Raw genomic sequence first — 19,940 nt, forward strand, 5'->3', positions numbered from 1 at the left:
GCCTAAAGGAAACCCTCCACTCCCTTAGTAAAACACAGCGGTCTTCCCCAGTCCTGACCAACCCCCTTTCTCCTTCTCAAACTAACAGAATTGACTCACCTCCCACCACCCAGACCATGGTTCACACAAGCCCCCGGCCCCCTCTTAAGAAACCCTGGGTGGATTCACGACCAGAGAGACCCAAAAGAACGGACCCCAACCTTTCCCACCAGGAAGCGACCACACTCGCCGCATCATACGACCACCCTACCATCCCCCTCCACAAACTAGCTCCCAATCTACAGATTCCGACTTCACCCACTTTAGCACAAACCCCGACTCTATCATCCTCACCCAAATCCGCAATCCAAGTTATTACTGGTATGGGAAGGGACCCTCCCCAACGCAGACACCCCAGACCACCAGAGTACCTAACTTCCATACCCAGGGCCCTCCTTGACACTCAGAAGCCTAAAGATGAACCTCACCTCAACTGTATGCTCATCAACAGCAGATCTGCTGCCAAACACGCTACAGAAATAGCGGAAGCCATCCTCTCACACGACCTGGATGTGGCCTTCATCACTGAAACATGGTTTAACACCCTGTCTCTCCCCAACATGGACATGCTGGTGCCTCCAGGTTTCTCATTCATCCATAAAGACAGACCTGAACACAGAGGGGGTGGTGTAGCTATCATTCACAAGAGTGACCTCTCCATTTCAGAACATCCCTCTTGCCTTTATAAATCCTTCGAATGCCTATCGGTCATCATCAAATCGAGTACCAACAGCCCACTTCACTGCCATCTCCTGTACCATCCTCCCGGTAACCACAACGAATTTGGAGCACAGCTCAAGGACTTGATCACCCAATGCGCTCTCAGCAACGATAGTAGCCTAATTCTGGGGGACCTTAACCTGAGATGGAATGAATCAAAAAACCCACTCATCCAATCTCTGAATGACCTCCTGCTAGAGCACAGTCTGTTCCAACATTGCCTAGAAGAAACACACCACCGAGGAGCAATCCTAGATGCAATCATCGCGGACAAGAAATTAATCACTATTGACTACATCATTCCTGTCGACTGGTCCGACCACCACATTATTCTTTTTCATATCAAACATCAGGCCCTTCCCAAACCCCCCACTCTGGCTCCTCCTAAATGGGTCAGGAACACATCCAGAGTCCCTCGAGATAAACTAGAAGAAGGGCTTAGCTCGCTCCTTTCAATCGAAGTGGAGCACCTCTCAACCTCTGACCTAACCTCCCTCTATCACTCCAACCTGACACTCTCCTTGGACAAGCTGGCTCCCCTGAAACAAAAAAAACCTAGAAAAACACCCTCAAGGACTTGGTTCACCACTGACATCAACGAGGAAAGAAGACACCTCAGAACTGTTGAGAGAACCTGGAGGAATAATCCCTCCTTCCTCCATCGCGATCAACTGAAGGCAACACGCAGAAACTATAATAAGCACATCATGAACAAAAAGTCATCATTCTTCAGCCTGGCCCTAAACAAAGCTAAAAACCGCCCCAACGAACTCTTTAATATCATTAGGACCCAAACATCCAAACCGGCAACTTCCAACATGACGGCGTCAAAAGCGCTGTGTAACATCTTTGCTAGCTTTTTCAATGATAAAATCGCCAAAATTGATCGGGCTCGCAGCACGGACCCTGCCTCTCTCTCGGGGACCTCGACACTAGCATCATTAAGCAATCCTCCAGTGAATCCTCCTACGCTTTGGTCCTCATTCCGCCCCATCCAGGAAGTTGAGATAATCAAGCTGATAGCCACCGCCAAACCCTCATCCCACTCCCTAGACCAGCTCTCCTCGAACCTGATGAAAGACTTGAAGCTTACCCTAGCCCCAATCTGGTGCAAGATAATCAATAGTTCACTGAGTTCGGGACTCATTCCTGACTGCCTCAAAGTAGGCCAAGTCACGCCGCTACTAAAAAAACCTGGTCTGGACATTGAGGACATGAACAACTTCAGACCGGTGTCCAACCTTCCGCTCCTATCTAAAATTCTCGAACGATGTGTTCTCCCTCAGCTAACCCAACACCTAGAGAACATCAATCTACTTGACCCTCACCAATCTGGATTCAGAAAGGGATGCAGCACCGAAACCGCAATCTTAAACGTCCTAGACGATCTTCACATGTCCCTCGACTCGGACCAATGCAGCCTTCTCATCCTACTTGACCTATCAGCCGCATTCGATACAGTTGACCACTCCCTGCTCCTCAAAGCCCTCCAAAAGCGAGCGGGTATCGAAAGGACGGTACTTAAATGGTTCTCCTCCTTTTCCACAACCGCTCACAAAGAATAAAAATCAACGACTTCGAGTCTGACCCCCGGCCAGTCAGTAGAGGAGTCCCTCAAGGATCAGTTCTCTCCCCTCAACTCTTCAACGTATATATGGAACCCCTGACCACTCTTCTAAGGAAATCCAACATTCCCTTCCACCTATACGCAGACGATACACAACTCTACCTGGAAACTACTTTGATTGAAGACATCCACAGACTAAACGCCACACTCAAAGAGGTCCAGCAATGGCTCTCAATGAACCACCTCAAGCTCAACCAAGAGAAAACAGAAGTTCTTCTCATCTCAAACAGAGACAAAAACCCGCAAATCGAAGAATGGCTCAAAGCCTTAGACGCCCTCAATGGGGCTCTCACGCCAACGAACTCTGTGAAATCCCTAGGGATCACCCTCGACTCCAAACTGGAGATGAAAAAACACATCTCAAAAGCCGCAAAATCCGCATTCCTAAACCTGAAGCTCCTGTACAGAATAAAACCATTCCTACCTCCCAAAGATCTCAAACAGGCCACACAGGCGTTGGTGCTTTCCAGAATCGATTACGGAATCGCAACCTTGACCGGTTCAGCAAGTTCTCACTTAGGTCCCCTGTCCACGACCCTCAATGCAGCAGCACGAATGGTCACAGGAACAAAAAAGTTTGAGCACATCTCTCCGGCACTTAGGGAACTGAAATGGCTTCCTATTGACCAACGAGCCAGCTTTCGCACAGCCTGTCCCACCCATAAAGCCCTGCATACAGGCAAACCGGAATATCTGGCCGCCAAACTCAAAAGGGCCGGTCTGTCCAGAAACCTAAGAAGCTCCAAAACGCTTCTACTCATCCCACTAAGAGCTCGGAAACAAAAAACCAGAATGAAATCCTTCGCGGGCAATGCACCCAAAATTTGGAACTCCATCCCTCCCCACATCAGACTGACCCCTTCCTTCCCGAAATTCAAGATACTTCTAAAAGCCCTCTTCCTAGAGCACTCTCGACCGTCAAGATGAACCTAGAATGAACTGAAGAAGGCTTATATTGATTTCCCTACTCCGGGAATCACGCTCCGGTACTGTTGACATTCTGAAGCTGATTTACTTAACCAAAGATGCATTGTCAGTATTTTCTTCTTTGTTCCTTTTTTTTCCGTTCAGATATTGTTTGCATTTAACTGGTACATGCTGTGAAGCGCTCTGATACCTCCGGGTCTAGCTAGCGCTATACAAAACTTTAATAAATAAATAAATAAATAAATGATATTGACATTACTGTAATGGACCCTTGTGAATATAGCTCCTTTGAATGTTTGTCTGTCACCATTAAGCTGAAGGACAACAGCCCGTTAGTTGCCCAACCACCCACCCGGCAACACCTCTACTTTTGGTGAACATCTTTCGGCCCTGATTGCCCATTGCGCACTCAAAGACAGTAACCACATAATTCTGGGTGATCTCAACCTACGTTGGAATGAATCCAAAAACTCACTAATCCAATCGCTCAATACTCTCCTCTGTGACAATAACCTTTTCCAACATTGCTGCGAAGAAACTCACAACAAAGGAGCGACCTTGGATGCCATCATTGCCCAACAAGACACAATTACAATCGACAACATCCTCCCAGTAGACTGGTCGGATCATCACATGATCTTATTCCACATCAACCAAAGAGTCTTATCTCTGCCTCTCGTGCAAGATCCCCCCAAATGGTCTAGAAATCTCTCCCAGATTCCCCTGGAAGTCATGGAAGATAAGCTAAAGCTGCTCCTACCCAGCGATAAAGATCTATTCACAACTGAACTTACCTCACTCTATAATACTAATATGGTAAACCTTCTTGACCAACTAGCACCGCTGAAACAAAGAAAAAAACGAGCCATTCCGTCCAGATCGTGGTTCGACTCTGACACTAATGAAGAGAGAAGACAATTAAGAGCTGCAGAAAGACAATGGCGAAGCGTGCCCACTATCTTCCACCGAGACAAACTTAGAACTATCCAGAAGAAGTGCAATATCCATATTAAGAACAAGAAATCCATGTTTTTACCGCTCTGCTCTGGACAGCGCAAAAAACAGACCCAAGGAGCTCTTCAGTATTATTAGACAACAAACTTCCACACCGGATTCTTCCTTAGGGCAGGCCTCCAAAGAACGCTGCAACAACTTCGACAACTTCTTCAATGATAAGGTCTCCAAGATCGAACGCTCTCTGGTTATCACCTGCTCTCCCCGGCCCTATAGCAGCATGGGGGAGGGTGTGCTTGGTAGTGCTCCACCACCAATTACCAAATCATGGTCACTCTTCCAGCCCATTCTAGTAGAGGAAATAGTCAAACTTATCTCCACCTCTAAACCTTCATCTCATACCCTAGACCCCCTTCCTGCTCTACTCACCAAAAAATTGAAACTCTCCGAGCCCCACTGTGGTGCAGGATGATTAACAACTCCTTAAAAACCGGAACCGTCCCAGATTGCCTGAAAGTGGGACAAGTCACCCCATTGCTAAAAAAATCAGGCCTTGATATAAATGACTTAAACAACTTCAGACCCGTCTCCAACCTTCCTCTCCTTTCCAAAATACTAGAAAGATGCGTTCTCCAACAACTAACTCAGCACTTGGACAATACCAACCTACTCGACTCACATCAGTCAGGATTTAGGAAAGGGTGCAGCACGGAAACTGCAATCCTCAACATAATTGATGATATACACAAATCACTGGACTCAGACCAATGCTGCCTCCTCATTCTCCTCGACCTATCGGCAGCATTCAACACAGTTGACCATATTCTTCTCCTCAAAGCCCTCGAAGAAAGGGCAGGACTAGATGATGTGGTCCTCAACTGGTTCTCCTCATTCCTGCACAATCGCTCCCAAAGAATCAAAATGAGAAGCTTTGAGTCCGACCTTCACCCATTCAAAAGAGGAGTTCCCCAAGGATCAGTGCTCTCCCCCCAACTCTTCAACATCTACATGGAACACCTCACCACCCTACTCAGGAAAGCTAACATCCCCTTTCACCTCTACGTGGACGATACCCAAATCTATCTGGAAATCTCCTCCGCTAAAGACATTCACAGACTCAACAAAACACTAAAGGAAGTTCAACGCTGGCTGTCAAGCAACCATCTAAAGTTGAATCCTGACAAAACTGAATTACTCCTCATCTCGAACAAAGAAGAGAACCCACAAATGATCGAATGGCTAAAAGATATAGACGCGCTCAATGAGAACCTCACCCTAGCAGACTCCGTCAAATCATTAGGCATCACACTTGACTCCAAACTAGACTTGACCAAACACATCAAGATCTCGGCAAAGAGCGCCCTCCTTAATCTGAAGCTACTAAGCAAAATAAAACCTTTCATTCCACCCAGTGATCTCAAACAAGCCACCCAAGCATTGGTGTTGTCAAGACTTGACTATGGTAATGCAATCCTCTCTGGAATACCCAAAATTCACCTTGCTCCTCTGAAAACAACCCTCAACGCGGCTGCCAGAATGGTCACTGGAATAAAGAAATTTGACCACATCTCTCCGGCACTAAAAGAACTCAAATGGTTACCAATAGAACTGCGGGCAAACTTTAGAACAGCCAGCCTCACCCACAAAGCTCTTCTCACAGGCAAACCTGAATATCTGGCGTCCACACTTAAAAAAGCAGGTCAGAACAGGAACCTCAGAAGCTCCAACACCTTACTTCTGATCCCACTAAAAACTCGAAAACAAAAAACCATGGACCGGTCCTTTGCCGGAAATGCGCCCAAAATTTGGAACTCTACCCCCCCCACATCAGAACTATTCCTTCCTTCCCTAAATTCAAAAGTCAGCTCAAAATCCTGTTCCTTGACCGCTCCTTAGCTATCAGATAGGAGCAGCTTGGAGTGTCTAAAGAGATTCTGCTCCCCGCCCGGATGGGGAATGCCAAAACCCTGCAATGGATCTCTCCTTCTTCCTCCTACTGTGATTCGTATCCTGAATGTCTTGTTTTGCTTTGTTTGCTCTCTTTTGCACCACTTTGTAATTATGTTAAACGCTCCGATACCTTCCGGTCTGGCTAGCGCTATATAAAACTTCCTAAATAAAAATAAAAACAAAAAAAAGATAGGGGAAGTACTCTGCTCGCCAGCAAAGGGGAAAAAAAGAGGAGTTATAACGATCCTAAGCAAGAGGGCCAACCTAACAACACAAACAACGGACGCAGACGAGGACGGCCGCATGCTGATAACAAGTGTCCAGAGAGGGAGCGACAGGATTCACATGGTCAATATATACGGCCCCAACTCTGAAGACAAACAATTTTGGCAGGACAGCAAACTATCCGACCTGCCCCAAGAAGACCTCCTGATCGCAGCCGGGGACATGAACAAGACAATGGACCAAGCAACAGACAGGCACCCAAACAGACCGAGCCATAACTCCAACAACAACAACAACACCCTGAAAGACCTGTGCATCAAACAGCATCTAGCAGACCCATGGAGGCTTCAACACCCGACAGCGCGCGAGTACACCTTCTACTCACACCCACACAACTCCTACAGCAGGATTGACTACATACTGATGTCCAACACGCACACGCACCTCATAGAAGAAACGGAGATAGCTCCAATTACCATCTCGGCTCACGCGCACATAATACTCACTCTAAGTGGCAAACACAACGAAAACCCAACGAGGAGATGGAGGCTGAACGACGACATCCTCCAGAACAAAGAGAACGTTAAAGAAATTGAAGCCACAATTAGAGAATACCTCGAGCACAACGACAATGGCGAAGTAGGGAAGGACATCATATGGGATGCCCTCAACGCGACACTAAGGGGGAAACTAATAAACATCAAATCCAGGATGAACAGAAGCAGAAACAAGAAAATCTTTGAGCTTGAGGAGGAGATAACAGCACTGGAGAGAGGTCACTGCGCAAACATAACAGACAAGAACACGCTCACCCTGCTCACAAAAAAGAAATACGAACTGAACAAGATCTTAAGCGAGAGGGCTGGGTCCTGGCTAACGAAGTTCAAATCAGTCAACCTATGCGCAGCAAACAAAGCAGGGAAACAGCTGGCATCGTACCTAAAGGCAAAGCAGAGGCAGCACACGATAGCAGCGATAACAGATCGAACGAACAAGTCCCAAACAACGAACAAAGGAATACTAGAAGTCTTCAGACAATTCTACCAGGAGCTGTACACTGAGGATCAGACCCTGAGCAAAGACGCGGGACTAGACCTGCTCAATAACACCAATCTGCCAAAACTCAAGGAGGGGGAGAGGGAGTCGCTCGAAGCCGACATAACGGAAGAAGAGATTGGAACAGCCATAAGCCAACTGAAACAGAACAAAGCGCCAGGACCAGATGGATACTCCGCAGCATTCTACAAAACTTTCAGCGAACACATTAAAACACTAATGGCACAAACGTACTCGACATGCATCCACAACGGGAAGATGACGGAGTCCATGTGCGAGGCCAATATCACCATAATCCCCAAGGAGGGGAAAGACCCACAATACCCCCAGAACTACAGACCAATCTCGCTAATAAATGTCGACTGCAAAATCTACGCGAAGGTCTTAGCCAATAGACTAAACAGAATCCTACCAGACATCATCCATACCTCACAAGTGGGATACATTAAAAATAGACTATCGCAGGACAACACAAGGCTACTGTGCCACCTAATCAACCACACAGCAAGTAGCAACGAACAAGCAGTCATGATAGCGCTGGATGCGGAGAAGGCCTTTGAAAGAGTCTCGTGGCCCTTCTTGAGAAACTGCATGGGAAGTTTCGGACTGGGGGAAAAATACACGGCAATGGTCATGGCCCTCTACAACAAACCGAAAGCAAAAATAGTGGTAAACGGGAGTGCATCCGAAACGCTCACGCTGGGAAGAGGCACCAGACAAGGATGCCCCCTCTCCCCCGGCCTCTTCTTGCTCGCTCTAGAACCCCTGCTAGCCAGAATAAGGGACAACACAGGTATAACAGGCGTCAAGATCAAGAGGAAGACTGTCAAACTAGCGGCGTACGCAGACGACATCCTAATCACAACAGCAAACCCCTCCACATCTATAAAAGCGCTCATGGCCACAATAGGAGAATACGCAGCAGCCTCAGGCTACAAACTCAACAAGGAGAAATCGGAGTGCAAGCCAATGAATGTCCACACCACAAGAGAGGTCCTAGGCGAATCCGGACTGGCATGGCAGACGAAACCATTAAAATATCTAGGACTCCACTTTGGAAGAGTCCTCACATCAACGCTACAACATAACGAGGACCTCACACTGAAAAAAATAAAAGAAAGGCTGGAGTTATGGTCGCCAAAATACATAAGCTGGTGGGGACGAATTGAAACCATCAAAATGATGATAACACCGGCGATAAACTACACGCTAACAATGCTGCCACTCCCAATGACAGAGACATTCCACAAAAAACTAGACCAACTCATAAACATCTTCCTATGGAAAAACAAAAAACCAAGGATAAGCCTACAAAAACTAAGACTGACAAGGGACCTGGGAGGCCTCAACCTGGCGAACTTCAAAACATACCAAACGGCATGCCTGGCGAGACAAGGCATTGCCTGGATAGACGGGACACAAACATACAAACCAGTATGGCTAGAGGTCGAACAAGATATCCTGGGAGGGCTCAAGTCAATAGCCCTTCTAACAGCAAACCGGCACCCACTAAAGTCCAACGCCATACTGAAACACACGAGGGAGGCACTGATGAAAGTAGACAGACGCATGGCGCAGAAGCTGAAAAGCACAGCATGGGAATCTATCTGGTTCAACACAAAAGTAACCTATCATGGAGCGACATTGCACAACGACATATGGATCGAGAAAGGCATCAGCCTCCCCAACCAGACAGAAACCAAGCAAGGGCCGCTGACGTTCCAGAACCTACAGCAGCTACACGAACTCCCAAACCAAGAGCTCTACAACTTCCTAAAGATCAAGACAGCAATAACGAAAGCGAACTTAAGCAGAGGGGAGCCAGGCATCATCAGGTACCTGCAACTCCTCAACTCAGCAGGTCACCAAACTGCAAAGATATACAAGCTCCTAAGCCCCTCCACGCTGGCGCAGAACAAGAAAGCCACTAACGCATGGGAGACGCTGCTGGGCAGGCAATTGAACGAAATAGAACGGGCAAAAATGTGGAGCTCAGCGGCAACAAACAAAGTCACCCCACAACTAGCGCAAACAAAGTATTGGCTACTCCATAGAGCCTACTGGACGCCATCCAAGCTCCACAAGGTCGGCATCGCAGAATCAAGCAAATGCTGTAACTGCCAGAAAGAAGAAGGCACCCTCGAACACCTCATTTTCACCTGCGTGAAAGTCAAGAGGTTCTGGACACAGATCAACACCTTCTTGAACGATATGCTAAAAACCGACCTAACAATCAGCTTCAAGAGCCTGGCGACAGAACACCTAACCGCGAACCTAAAAAGTAGAGAAGAGAGAGAACTCCTAGACCTACTCCTCACAGCAACCCTTAAAATAATCCTAACGAACTGGAAGAACACAGCCAAAGCGAACTTTAAAACATGGATTAATTGGGTCACCTTCCTGAGAGGAGCAGACAACATCACAGGCAACTTCTCGAAAGAACACAACGCCAAACTACACATGTGGCGCCCACTCGATGACCACCTGAGGAAACCCCAGTAAACCCCCCCCCCCTCCTCTCCCCCCCCTCTTTCTCTTTTTCTCTTCCTTCCCTTCTTGTAATTGAGGGGAAACACCGATAAGAGCGCGCATCCACAAATGGACTGTTATAGAAACAACCGCTATTGTACGCTCCACCTATATATTATATATTTTTGTACGTTTTTTATATGCCAATAAAAGTTTTTAAATTAAAAAAAAGAAAATAAATTTTACATATACAAAAAAACAAAAAAAAAAAAATGGTACATTCTTGTTAAAGCAGGTAACCTTAGCAGCCACTAGATGTCGCCATAAAACCAAAGATGGGCTCCCGCCACGTTTGTGACCTGAGCGCCACAAAAGCTTCTGACAAGCCAGCCTGCAGGTGCCAGGTTTCAACACCAGTAGCACAGGGGGGGAGTGCCCCTCCTGCGGTCTGTGTATACCCTGCACGTCTCAGTGCCGCAGCTGAACGGGTTTGTGCACCTGCTGCAGAGATGTTTGCGTACGCATTCCCTTTCCAGGAAGGGGGTGATTAATTAATGTCCCTCCTGCAGTGATACCTAAGACCTCTGCAGATCAGTCTCAGCGAAGCAGTTCAGCGGGTTAACGCGCGTGCTGAAGCTGTATAGGCTAGATTACAGTGAGATAGCTCAGTGAGTCAGAGTAGATTACAAGTGGCGCTATGATATGTGTGTCACCTTGGGTTACACTTGCTTGTTAGACAATTTATGGAACTTTGAACGTTGGCTCTTTTGTATCTGTAGTTCTAATAGGAAAAGATCACAACTACAAGTCCCACCATGCAAAGCGAAGGGACTGGCGAAAGTCTGTGGCTGATACGGATAACCTGGAGGCATTGGGCATGTGCCTGCTGTCCGTGTGACCGAGCAGAGATGTTTACACTCTGCAGGTCATAGGTCATTGTCTGATACAGTGGACCTTGCCAGACGGCAGCGCGCTCCATTTCACGAAAGTCACCTGATTTCCTCTAAAATAGCCCAATTTTTAGGTTTTTCTTTCTCTCGATTGCTCAATCCTGGAAACTCCCTCTCTCCACTGCCAGATCCCACCGCCTCTCCCCCTTCAGCCTGCACTGCTCCGGCCTGCGGAAGGGGGCGCCCCTGCTTCTGTCCTGGGCGGCCGTGCACATCTGGGCGCCCAGATGTGGCCAGCGCTGGACGAACCAGCAGGGAGACGGGATCTCGCCAGACCCGAAGGCCCCCGGGGCAGAGAGACTGCGCCTCAGAGACCCGGAGGAAGGCCAGGTGAAAAGGCCAAACTAGCATTTTTTACTTAAACTAGCATTTTTTACATAAACTTTTTTGTTCCTGTACATTCCTCACTCCTGCTTGCTTTGTTGGATTTTGTGTCTTTGTAACCTTCATTTTTAGTTTGTAATGTTTTATTGTGTTTCCACTGTTCTCTTGTAACGTAACTGGCTCTATTGTGAAGCGCTCTGACACCTTTGGGTAATTTCCGCGCTTTATAAAAATGCACAAAATGAATAAATAAATAAATAAAGCATGGGGGCAGGGGTCTGGCATGAAACGCGGGGTCTGCCACGGTTAAGATCAACTAGTAAACCAATTAGTAAAATAGCTTTAATTAGGGGCAAATCCTACATATTGTTAGAGTGAACTCAGTTTGGGGTAATGTTTACTTTACTTGTACTCAGTGCTTTAAATGGGCCGGTACTCGCCGGTACTGAGTACCGGCACTTCCAAATTTTCTTCTCGTCAGTACCGGCACTTTTCTAATAGTCAAGAAGAGTACCGGTACCCTGATTGATGGCACGGCGGGGTCTGCTTCGGTATCTCCTCCAGATGCCGCTCTGCTTCCGGATCTCGCAGCCGCATGCTCAATCGCTCATGAGCCTCTGAAGATGCTGCTAAAGTCCAGAGGCGCTCCTTTGAATGCCCCCACACTGCAGGGGGTTGAGAGGGCTTGCATCATGCTGTGCTTAACAGTGCAGGGTCTAGGCAGACCCTGCACTGTTAATTAGGCGTGCAACGAGCATTCAGGTGAAAGTGCTAACTGCCAGCATGAGGTCCGCACCTTCCTTGTCTGGAAACGCCTGGCTCAGTAAAGTGACGTCTCGCTGGTGACTGGGCACCATGGAAGCCTACGCAGAAGCAGTGAGGGTGGCATGTTCATTTGTTTGTTTATTGGCCTCCTTCGACCCGTGCATGCTGCTTTTCAAACACCTACATAAATACATGACAGTGTAGAGTTGTGAATTATTCACTTCGTGTCTGCAGCACTATGGAACGTCTCATTTCTTTGTTTACCATGCGTAACAGTGGGGGAAGGGCTATTTAAGCCCACATGTGTATGGCGCAGGCCAGAAAAGGCTGCTTTGGTAGCTGAAACCTCTCTCTTCAGTTGAAGGGTTGAGGGAGACCCGAGAAAGTAATGAATGCCCTTTACCTTCAATCCTTCAGTGCGTGCCTTCTTCTGATGGGAGTAGGATGGGTAGTGTGTGTGTGTGTATATATATATATATAAATATCCTGTTTGGCTTTCATTTTGTGTAATGAGGGAACCTGTTTTGTTTAGATAAACACATTACTCGTGTTTTATTATGTACTGCAACTTGCATAGAAGTCATAATCTATAATTATGTCTTGCCCTTAGCCCCGCCCCTAGCCCCGCCCACCTGCCACACCTCTAGCTCATTTTAATGAGTACCTGCACTTATTTTTTCCATTTAAAGCACTGCTTGTACTGCAAGTCTGTGTTTTTAGCCAGCGCGCACCTGGTCCAATGCCCTGTAAATCGACAATAATGTTGATTTTTTTGTTCGAGCGCTTCGTGACGCACTTTACCATTTTAAGTGCTGCACACAGCAGGTGTCAATAATGTCCAGTCGGTTCTCTCCATTAGGAACGTGGCTGTTTGTAGAGATGCTTCGTGTAACTCTTAGGCAGCTATTTTAACACCTAATAGGAAAGCGCTGATGCATAAAGCGCTACACAGATGGTTGCGTGAACCTTGGCCCTTTTCTCGAGAGTAGCTCAGTGGGTTGATACCTCCACGCAAAGATCAGCGAGTGACCTGCGGGTAACAGCTTCCAATTATGCTCAAATGCTCAGTTGGCTGGCGCAGCGGCTGCAAAATTCTGTATTGAACCTGCAGACCACGCGGAGAGGCCTACTCAGTAATTCATCTTTCCAAGGCCAATAAAATACCTTTGAGGTGGATAGTAACAGAGCAGGTTAATTTGGTGGCAATGGACACCAGTTATTCCGTGCACTTTAAGAATCTTTATGTCTGTATTAGCAAAGGCTGCTTACGTCATTTCCGCTGTGTTGTTTTTGCTGATAATATTGTGTGCAATCACATGAAAGTGGTGTTTTTGCTTGGTTTCTAGAAAGCAGGTGTTCGATTTCTTTTCTTGCTGCAGCGTTTTCTATTTTGCAGAGTCTCCTTTCTCTTATGTCATTATGCTGCAGTGATGTCGCAGTCTGACGTCAGCTCCACTTGCCTTCACGGTCTGTAACATCTGAGGGAACTGACGTCACACCGTGAGACTGCTGCTGGCTCATGACGTCACACCGTGAAATGCCTTACAAAAAGTTCGTATTAGACTTTGCTACCACTGCGAGAACATGACGTCAGTATGTCCATCACTTCAGGAGCCCGACGTCAGGCTGTGACATCACTTCAGGAGCCTGACGTCAGTCGGTGCATCACTTCAGGAGCCTGACGTCAGGCTGTGACATCACTGCAGACAATGGCAATATTTCTAGAATTTGCATCAGACTCTGATGTTACTTCGATTATCACTTCAGGAACCCACTTCTGGGCTGTGACATAACTATAGGAACTGTACCTTAAACTCTGATATTTTTACATACCTTGACACCAGGTTGTGACATCCCTGCAGGACACTTTGGGTAAAGGGATTACAGCAACATGTAACAATATATTCTAGGTGTAATGCAAAAACGTAATCACTAATTGTAATCTAAGAACAGATCAATAGTACACCGATATTACTGAAGAAATATATATTTTTGTTTATTTTACAAATATCAATTTTTCTTTTTTTTGCTTTAGTTCATATCAATTCATATATAGTGACATTAACAAATCAGTGCTCAAAAAGTATAAAGTTTAATTAAATGAATTAATCATATTAACAACACGTTTCCAATCTCAAAACAAATTGACAGTAACTATACGGTAGATGTAAAGTTGATGGAGTCAATGCGGTAGATGTAAACTAAGCGCGTTTCGGCATTACTGCCTTCATCAGGAGACTGTCTATTACACTGAAGTTCAATATATAGCGACTTGCTTAGCATGAAAAGCGATAACAGGTTTACAGGCAATGGATACAGAGATTAGTGTGAGAGGTTCTTAAGGATCTCAAATATTGCGCCCTAGCCGGGGTTTAAAAGACTAGCCCCAGCTATAAAGCGATACTTTGCAGTATGAAAATTGCGATCATTTTATTAAAATTAGGTTAATAGATGTCATAGGGCACCGCTATTGATATGTATCTTGGCAAAAGACACACAGATGACCGTCTGTCCGATGGCCGTCCGTATCGATGTGGACAAACATTAAAAACTGAAGACTACAGTTTATTCCAGCAAGGTGTTTAATAACTTGATAATCATGTCGACAAAATACAGCTTGGATATAGCTGACGACTGTCCCTTAATCTTTTAAACCAAGGGGCATATTACCAACGATTAGCGATATTTATCGCTAACGATGCTTAGCAACGAATTTTTTAAAGCTAAACATCGCCGGAAATTATCGCAGAGATAACTTGCTATTAGCAAGGTTTATCTAAGAAGTGATAAAAATCCTCGCGCTAACTGCCAAATAAGAGATTATCGCTGGAAATCCAACGATAATCTCTCAAAGGTTGGCGTTAGCTTGATGATAGGGGCTCACAAACTTAGCCATGATATCCACCTTCCACAGGATATCATGGCTAAGTCAGGAAAATACCAGGTGCAAAAAAAGCAGTGCTAACCGTGGTTATCGCTGCTTTTTTTTATCACTAACAGGGTTAGCGAAATCCTTGATAATAGGAGAAATGTCGCTTAACAACATTTCTCCTATTATTTTTCTCTGGAACGCCCCATTTGCATCTCATTAGAGATGCAAGGGGAAGCGTAGAGAAAAAGGGTGCTAACATGCGAATTTGCGTGTTTGCACCTTGTTGCTGATAGGGAGATAATTTTATCTCCACTTTCTAGGCTTTTAAGGCCAAAAAAGCGGAGATAAATCCCTTGATAATATGCCCCCAAGTTCCTCACGAGGCTCAGGCCAGGTAGCAATGGTCGTTGATTCACATCAGGAACCGCCATCCCTGCAAGACCCCATTCTTACCTGTATTATCAGTCTAGCAACATGGCGTCCGGTTGTAGCCTACCACCAAAAAGTTCTCCCCTTTAAACAACACCTTGCAATTAGCAGGTGCTCCCTATGTACCTTTTGTTCTGAGAGGATTTTCAGTCGTTATCTGTACTGCACTTGCACACCTGTATTTAGTTCAAAATTATCTCATTGATTAAAAATATTTACACATTTTACTTCATTCTTGTATAAATCTCAATATTTAACATGATCATGTTCATATTTTGAGATACCTCCATAGCACAATTCATAAAAACATTGCAATAATAACTCCCAATATAAAAAAAAAACCGAAGCATTCATGAATATATTTAACTGTTAAATATATTCGTGATTGGTTTTTATCGTTATTTTTTTTAAATAAGTGAGATCATTTTTTTTAACGTATTAAAGGCATGCGTTGGACCTGCCCGAATGCAGTTCCAGAATATTGCGACTCCTTTAAGGGGAGGTGTGCGCGTAGCCTTTACGACTGCGTGCTCCCAAGCTATTGACTATTTTTTACTAATAAAAATAAAGCAGCAATAATAACGTTGGACGCGGAAAAGGCGTTCAATAGAGTCCCCTGGAATGTCCTCTTCACAGTCCTGAAAAAATTTGCGGTGCCACCTAAATCATGCCAGGTAGTGAAAAATGTATACTATAATGCCAAGACATCTATAATCATAAATGTAAATATAGCTGGCTCAATCCTAATCAGCTGGAGGACTCATCAAGGCTGTCTCCTATCTCCTGTGTTATTTTCTTTATTTATTAAGCCTTTGGCAAGCGCTCTTAGGCAATATTGTACCTTTGCAGCCCCTGTTTTAGTCTCCGCTAAAGTTAAATTATTTGCAGGTGACGTGACCTTATACCTAGCAGAAGATAAAGACAATATATCGAGAGCCTTCTCTAAAATAAGAAAATGCATGGTAATAGGGGGGTACAAAATAAACTGCTCAAAATCAGAGGTGCTACTTTTTAATTGTTCATCAGGAATATTACCTCCTACTATGCAGGCACATTATTCAACAACTAACGGCACAAGGTATTTGGGGATATTTGTGACCACTCGACTAGAAGATCCATTTGCGCAAAATTAATTCCCACATTAAATAAAATGCGTAATCTTTTTCAACAATAGCAAAAATCTTCCCATAATGAATATGGAGCGCGTGGCGCTTATAAAGACGAGTATCCTACCACTGTTTTTATTCTTATTTCCAACATACTGATGAAGGCCCCTCAATCTTTACTGCAAAAGAAGCATCACGCCTGCACTTTAATTGTTTTAAAGCCCCCTTTTTTAAATTTCATTATGGGATTTTATTGACTGACAAATTCATTTTGTTTTTAATTTGAGAAGTTTGAGGGTGGAATAATATGAGAAAAACTAGTCTTCCATCTGAACAGTGAAAAAAATTAATTTGGAAATTGTAATTGGCAAGGAAATTTAGAAAAGATTTGTACTAGGGATTATGTAATATTTTTTGTGCTTTCTCTGCTACATCGTAAATAAAAACTTAAAAAAAAGACTGCATGCTCCCCTGCAGGAAGTCACTAGTCTTCAGTGTATTTTTCTGCTTGAGTCCTTGGAACTTACCTGGTGGTGCTCCAATCGGCTTCATCATCCTTCCTGACCGTATTCCTCGAACACAGCTGCGCACCGCGTTCTTTTCTGGCCTCCTTAGTTTCCTGGATGTTGTTGTGGCCCCCGTTCCTGTCATTGTCGGATGTGGTGATCGTCAAGTGGCTGGACCGATACACCTGGCAGGTATCGGGTACAGGATACCAATGATTGGGACACACACTCGCTTGTATGGTATGGACCAAGACCCCGAGCAGTCATGCGCCCTTTTATATATACCTGATTCTACGGCCGCTGCTTTTCGCTACCGCTGGCCCACCTGCCTCGCTGGAGGCTTTGTGGGGGGTGGGAACTGCGGCGCTGCTCTCCGGGATATTCTCAGCCTGTCTGTTTCCATCCCTGCCAGTGGGGCGCCCCCTCTGGCTCAGACTCTGCGGCGTCCCGTTCTCTAGACTGCTGCCCTGGAGCCTGTGTCGTTCTCCCTCCAACCTGGGAGAATGGATTGGACATTGTTGCCACCGCTGCCTGGGGCCTGTGCACATGGACTGTGCTTCGGAGACCGCCTACCCCCCTTTTGTCTGTCTGGCTCCTTTACCCTTCTTGTTCTTCCTCCAGTGGTTTGGCTCCCTGGTTTTCTTTGGACTTGGCACTTGTATGATTTGGACTGGAAACACGTGTGCGCCCCGCCATTTTTAGACCGTCTCCTGTTGTCGCTCTTGTCCTTGGTCCACCATCTTGCGAAACAGCAGACATTCTACTGCCCTCCCTTGGTGCTGTGACTGCGCCCCCCCTCCGACCCCACTTAATGGAACTCTGTTCTTCTGGTTTTTTGGGTCTTGACCTGAGAAAATCTACCATTTGTATATATATATATATATATGTATATAGAGATAACTCTAACCACTAGTATATGCAGTAGACCTTTGTACTCTGTACCATTCCTATGTGACTCTTAAAGTTTATCCATTTGTATCCCTTCCTTGAGTGACTTTACAACTTGTACATTTGCAATTTTTTCTGTTTGTATCTTTTATGTAAATCATGTAATCCTAAGTACTCATGTATCGCAACTGGTTCTTGTGTAAGGCCCTCTGACACCTTCGGTTAATGTTCATGCTATATAAAATAGCATTAAGTAAATAAAATATAGTGCGGGCCGGGTGGCTCCTTCACTACATCGGGTAGAGGCGCGGTGTGCTGGACGTACTGTACCGACTTCCGATACGTCCTGTTTCTTGATTGGCCAGTGCTGCTGACAAAACCTAGAGGGACAAAGCGGCAAGGAGATTAATTAGTTCCTTTTGAATAACGCGCTGTAAGCGCTTTCATTATTTTGAAGGAACTTCTTATCTGATTGTGTTCTTGTTTTTTTCTGGAGTGGAAGTTGTCAAGTTGTCAGAGAGACAAAATATATCATAGGACATTATTTGGTTTCTTTTAGAAATATTGAAGAACATTTAATTCATCATTTAACTAAGGTTGCTTTTACTTATGTTTCAGAAATTATTTATATTGTCTGTATGTAAACCATTTGAATATAAGGTATGAAGAAATACTTATTGTTTGCAAATCTTGAGGACACATGTACTGTACCTGCAAGTTCCAAATAAAAGGGAATGATTTGAAGCATTAATTATTAAAGGGTAGTAATTAGTCCGTTTACCAGTAGGGAAAGTCAGCTTGAACCAGAAGTTGGGGGAATTCTAGTGGTCGACTATTTCACTCCTGCGAAAACCCTTAAAACAAGTCAGACAGCGATAGTATGCACGTGCAGTAAATATTACTACTAAAAATCCTCTCAAAACTAAAGATACATAGGGAGTAACTGCTAATCGCAAGTTATTGCTTGAAGGAGAGCACTTTTTGGTAAAAGGATAAAATGCACCCTGTCCCCTTCAGCTATTTGAAGGGTTAATGAAAGTCCATGGGTCGCACACTACTCCACCCACCAGCGGGTATAACCCAAGAGCATCATGGTAAATGCAGTTCTTCTAGGCGTGTGCGCCTTTCGTAGATCTGGAAGTGTTAAAAGCAAAGTTGCAGCACCAACTCTGGACACCGGTGTTTCAGGATTATTTTCCTTCATCAGCAGAGTATAGGTAGTTTTCGGGGGTTTGCTGTGCAGGCTGCCAAATATGATCAGGTCTGGTACCACTCACGGCGCATAGGTGCGTTGTCCGAGCTTGTCAGCCCAATGGCTCGAGGGAACCATTTATAAATGAAAGTCCATGGGTCGCACACTACTCCACCCACCAGCGGGTATAACCAAGAGCATCACGGTAAATGCAGTTCTTCTAGGCGTGTGCGCCTTTCGTAGCTCTGGAAGTGTAAAAAGCAAAGTTGCAGCACCAACTCTGGACACCTGTGTTTCAGGATTATTTTCCTTCATCAGCAGAGTATAGGTAGTTTTCGGGGGTTTGCTGTGCAGGCTGCCAAATATGATCAGGTCTGGTACCACTCACTGCGCGTAGGTGCGTTGCCTGAGCTCGTCAGCCCAAGGGCTCGAGGCAACCATTTATAAATGAAAGTCCATGGGTCGCACACTACTCCACCCACCAGCGGGTATAACCCAAGAGCATCACGGTAAATGCAGTTCTTCTAGGCGTGTGCGCCTTTCGTAGATCTGGAAGTGTTAAAAGCAAAGTTGCAGCACCAACTCTGGACACCGGTGTTTCAGGATTATTTTCTTTCCTCAGCAGAGTATAGGTAGTTTTCGGGGGTTTGCTGTGCAGGCTGCCAAATATTATCAGGTCTGGTACCACTCACAGCGCGTAGGTGTGTTGTCCGAGCACGTCAGCCCAATGGCTCGAGGCAACCATTTATAAATGAAAGTCCATGGGTCGCACACTACTCCACCCACCAGCGGGTATAACCCAAGAGCATCACGGTAAATGCAGTTCTTCTAGGCGTGTGCGCCTTTCGTAGATCTGGAAGTGTTAAAAGCAAAGTTGCAGCACCAACTCTGGACACCTGTGTTTCAGGATTATTTTCCTTCATCAGCAGAGTATAGGTAGT

General features: G+C 45.5%; 1 protein-coding gene across 1 annotated transcript in view; it reads left to right on the forward strand.

Moving 5' to 3' along the window:
- The first annotated feature begins 10,555 nt into the window (after window positions 1-10,555).
- The window catches only part of LOC144768088 (complement C1s subcomponent-like), a 118,494-nt gene continuing 109,109 nt past the window's right edge, over window positions 10,556-19,940 (forward strand). Inside the window, exon 1 of the mRNA XM_078651474.1 lies at window positions 10,556-11,247. The gene's annotated coding sequence lies outside the window, so the exon portion shown is untranslated. The remainder of the gene's footprint in view (window positions 11,248-19,940) is intronic.

Source organism: Lissotriton helveticus, chromosome 7 (genome assembly GCF_964261635.1).
Source record: "Lissotriton helveticus chromosome 7, aLisHel1.1, whole genome shotgun sequence".
In the NCBI taxonomy this organism is placed as follows: Eukaryota; Metazoa; Chordata; class Amphibia; order Caudata; family Salamandridae; genus Lissotriton; species Lissotriton helveticus.